This window comes from Pituophis catenifer, unplaced genomic scaffold, assembly GCF_029215685.1.
Source record: "Pituophis catenifer annectens isolate HBS135680 unplaced genomic scaffold, rPitCat1.0.hap2 SCAF_367, whole genome shotgun sequence".
NCBI classification, from domain to species: domain Eukaryota; kingdom Metazoa; phylum Chordata; class Lepidosauria; order Squamata; family Colubridae; genus Pituophis; species Pituophis catenifer.
Genome location: NW_027257247.1, coordinates 10,001 through 15,000, shown reverse-complemented (window position 1 = coordinate 15,000; position 5,000 = coordinate 10,001).

The window sequence follows — 5,000 nt, the reverse complement described above, 5'->3', positions numbered from 1 at the left end:
AAACGTAGGGAGCGCACACAAGACACGCGATGAGAAACCACCCGCCCAGAGAAATTCATCTCCGATTTACCGAGAAGACAGGGAGAGCAGAGAGATCGCAATGGATGGGAAACACGACGGGAAAGCACAAAATATCGGCGAGCTGAAATATCGGCGAGCTGGCGAGAGCAAAGATATCGAGTAGATTCAAGAGAGAAAGCGGAATTATTTGATAAACAACGTAGAGATGACCAAGAACAGGAAAGATGGAGAGATGAAAGTGGGGACGGACGACGGGAGGAGAAGAAAGAACAGCCAAAAGAGAGCCAAGTAAGAGAACAAGACGAGAAAGCGTCGAGAGAAGGAGCAGAAGAAGTTGAAGAAAGAACAAAGGGACCTAAGAACGACTTGCTCCACAAAGCAAATAGGTCAGCAAGAAATAAGAATAATTTCCTTGACTAGAAATGGACTGGATTCGGCCATTCGGCAAGAGGAAGGAAAATATGGAATAAATGAGGGAAGTTAAGATGAGAAATGAAAGGCCTACGAGAGGTTCCTCTGGGAAAACTACACCCAAAACTTTGGAGGAAGGAAGATGGCAGAAATTGTAACAAACTTTTCACTTGAAGTCAAGCTTTTCACGTCAAACCAGCTCTTTCAATCAACCCCTCGCAGCCATCCTGGCAGGGAAGCAGAAAACGGAAACACTCCGGTCCGGCCGAGGCCCGGGTAAACCGGTCCCGCCCGAGCGTCCCGGTAGACCGGGACGGCTGCCCGTCACGGACACCCCAGGGCCCCGGCGCGGGCACCGAGGCGACGGCGGAGGTCCCCGACCGAGGCCCGGGGCCCCCGCGCCGGGATCCCGTACATCCATCAAGGCGGGGAAACAGAAACACTCTAGGCCGGCCGAGGCCCGGGTAAACCGGACCCGCCCAAGGCCGTCCCGGTAGACCGGGACGACTGCCCGGCGCGGACACCCCCGGGGGCCGGCGTGGGCACCGAGGGGACGGCGGAGGTCCCCGACCGAGGCCCGCGGCGCCGGAGCCGGGATCCCGTGCATCCATCGTGGCGGGGGAAACAGAAAGGCTGATCCGGCCGGGGCCCCGGTAGACCGGGAAGACTGCCCGGCGCGGACACCCCCGGGGTCCGGCGTGGGCACCGAGGCGAAGGCGGAGGTCCCCGACCGAGGCCCGCGGCGCCGGAGCCGGGATCCCGTGCATCCATCGTGGCGGGGGAAACAGAAAGGCTGATCCGGCCGGGGCCCCGGTAGACCGGGACGACTGCCCGTCGCGGGCACCCCCGGGGTCCGGCGGGGGCACCGAGGCGACGGCGGAGGTCCCCGACCGAGGCCCGCGGACCCGGAGCCGGGATCCCGTGCATCCATCGTGGCGGGGGAAACAGAAAGGCTGATCCGGCCGGGGCCCCGGTAGACCGGGACGACTGCCCGTCGCGGGCACCCCCGGGGTCCGGCGGGGGCACCGAGGCGACGGCGGAGGTCCCCGACCGAGGCCCGCGGACCCGGAGCCGGGATCCCGTGCATCCATCGTGGCGGGGGAAACAGAAAGGCTGATCCGGCCGGGGCCCCGGTAGACCGGGAAGACTGCCCGGCGCGGACACCCCCGGGGTCCGGCGTGGGCACCGAGGCGAAGGCGGAGGTCCCCGACCGAGGCCCGCGGCGCCGGAGCCGGGATCCCGTGCATCCATCGTGGCGGGGGAAACAGAAAGGCTGATCCGGCCGGGGCCCCGGTAGACCGGGACGACTGCCCGTCGCGGGCACCCCCGGGGTCCGGCGGGGGCGCCGAGGCGACGGCGGAGGTCCCCGACCGAGGCCCGCGGACCCGGAGCCGGGATCCCGTGCATCCATCGTGGCGGGGGAAACAGAAAGGCTGATCCGGCCGGGGCCCCGGTAGACCGGGAAGACTGCCCGGCGCGGACACCCCCGGGGTCCGGCGGGGGCACCGAGGCGACGGCGGAGGTCCCCGACCGAGGTCCGCGGCGCCGGAGCCGGGATCCCGTGCATCCATCGTGGCGGGGGAAACAGAAAGGCTGATCCGGCCGGGGCCCCGGTAGACCGGGACGACTGCCCGTCGCGGGCACCCCCGGGGTCCGGCGGGGGCGCCGAGGCGACGGCGGAGGTCCCCGACCGAGGCCCGCGGACCCGGAGCCGGGATCCCGTGCATCCATCGTGGCGGGGGAAACAGAAAGGCTGATCCGGCCGGGGCCCCGGTAAGCCGGACCCGCCCGAGGCCGTCCCGGTAGACCCGGCCCTCTCCCCGTCTCGGGCACCCCCGGGGTCCGGCGTGGGCACCGAGGCGACGGCGGAGGTCCCCGACCGAGGCCCGCGGACCCGGAGCCGGGATCCCGTGCATCCATCGTGGCGGGGGAAACAGAAAGGCTGATCCGGCCGGGGCCCCGGTAGACCGGGAAGACTGCCCGGCGCGGACACCCCCGGGGTCCGGCGGGGGCACCGAGGCGACGGCGGAGGTCCCCGACCGAGGTCCGCGGCGCCGGAGCCGGGATCCCGTGCATCCATCGTGGCGGGGGAAACAGAAAGGCTGATCCGGCCGGGGCCCCGGTAGACCGGGACGACTGCCCGTCGCGGGCACCCCCGGGGTCCGGCGGGGGCGCCGAGGCGACGGCGGAGGTCCCCGACCGAGGCCCGCGGACCCGGAGCCGGGATCCCGTGCATCCATCGTGGCGGGGGAAACAGAAAGGCTGATCCGGCCGGGGCCCCGGTAGACCGGGAAGACTGCCCGGCGCGGACACCCCCGGGGTCCGGCGGGGGCACCGAGGCGACGGCGGAGGTCCCCGACCGAGGTCCGCGGCGCCGGAGCCGGGATCCCGTGCATCCATCGTGGCGGGGGAAACAGAAAGGCTGATCCGGCCGGGGCCCCGGTAGACGACTGCCCGTCGCGGGCACCCCCGGGGTCCGGCGGGGGCGCCGAGGCGACGGCGGAGGTCCCCGACCGAGGCCCGCGGACCCGGAGCCGGGATCCCGTGCATCCATCGTGGCGGGGGAAACAGAAAGGCTGATCCGGCCGGGGCCCCGGTAAGCCGGACCCGCCCGAGGCCGTCCCGGTAGACCCGGCCCTCTCCCCGTCTCGGGCACCCCCGGGGTCCGGCGTGGGCACCGAGGCGACGGCGGAGGTCCCCGACCGAGGCCCGCGGACCCGGAGCCGGGATCCCGTGCATCCATCGTGGCGGGGGAAACAGAAAGGCTGATCCGGCCGGGGCCCCGGTAAGCCGGACCCGCCCGAGGCCGTCCCGGTAGACCCGGCCCTCTCCCCGTCTCGGGCACCCCCGGGGTCCGGCGTGGGCACCGAGGCGACGGCGGAGGTCCCCGACCGAGGCCCGCGGACCCGGAGCCGGGATCCCGTGCATCCATCGTGGCGGGGGAAACAGAAAGGCTGATCCGGCCGGGGCCCCGGTAGACCGGGAAGACTGCCCGGCGCGGACACCCCCGGGGTCCGGCGTGGGCACCGAGGCGAAGGCGGAGGTCCCCGACCGAGGCCCGCGGCGCCGGAGCCGGGATCCCGTGCATCCATCGTGGCGGGGGAAACAGAAAGGCTGATCCGGCCGGGGCCCCGGTAGACCGGGACGACTGCCCGTCGCGGGCACCCCCGGGGTCCGGCGGGGGCGCCGAGGCGACGGCGGAGGTCCCCGACCGAGGCCCGCGGACCCGGAGCCGGGATCCCGTGCATCCATCGTGGCGGGGGAAACAGAAAGGCTGATCCGGCCGGGGCCCCGGTAGACCGGGAAGACTGCCCGGCGCGGACACCCCCGGGGTCCGGCGTGGGCACCGAGGCGAAGGCGGAGGTCCCCGACCGAGGCCCGCGGCGCCGGAGCCGGGATCCCGTGCATCCATCGTGGCGGGGGAAACAGAAAGGCTGATCCGGCCGGGGCCCCGGTAGACCGGGACGACTGCCCGTCGCGGGCACCCCCGGGGTCCGGCGGGGGCGCCGAGGCGACGGCGGAGGTCCCCGACCGAGGCCCGCGGACCCGGAGCCGGGATCCCGTGCATCCATCGTGGCGGGGGAAACAGAAAGGCTGATCCGGCCGGGGCCCCGGTAGACCGGGAAGACTGCCCGGCGCGGACACCCCCGGGGTCCGGCGGGGGCACCGAGGCGAAGGCGGAGGTCCCCGACCGAGGCCCGCGGCGCCGGAGCCGGGATCCCGTGCATCCATCGTGGCGGGGGAAACAGAAAGGCTGATCCGGCCGGGGCCCCGGTAAGCCGGACCCGCCCGAGGCCGTCCCAGTAGACCCGGCCCTCTGCCCGTCGCGGGCACCCCCGGGGTCCGGCGTGGGCACCGAGGCGAAGGCGGAGGTCCCCGACCGAGGCCCGCGGCCCCGGAGCCGGGATCCCGTGCATCCATCGTGGCGGGGGAAACAGAAAGGCTGATCCGGCCGGGGCCCCGGTAAGCCGGACCCGCCCGAGGCCGTCCCGGTAGACCCGGCCGTCTCCCCGTCGCGGGCACCCCCGGGGTCCGGCGGGGACACCGAGGCGACGGCGGAGGTCGCCGACCGAGGCCCGCGGCCCCGGAGCCGGGATCCCGTGCATCCATCGTGGCGTGGGAAAGAGAAAGGCTGATCCGGCCGGGGCCCCGGTAGACCGGGACGACTGCCCGTCGCGGACACCCCCGGGGTCCGGCGGGGGCACCGAGGCGACGGCGGAGGTCCCCGACCGAGTCCCGCGGCCCCGGAGCCGGGATCCCCTTCCGCCCCGCCGGGGTCGCCGGGCCCCTGAGCGGTGGACCGGCGGCTTTCCCTGGCCGGGGCCCGCCTGCGCCAAAGTGGAGCCTTCCCACCCCGGTCTACTCCGAAGGGTGCGAGGGGACAGAGTCGGCGGGCCCGGCCGGCGTCGGCATCCGGGGCTCCCGCCGTTTCCCGGCCGCCGAGGCCCGGAAGCCCCACGTCGACGGGGATCCCAAGGCCGGGTCCGCCAGGTGCGCGGAGATTTCTGGCGACTGGGTTTTCAGAACTCTTAGGGGTACCGGTCTACCGGGTCCCCGACAGCCGGCAA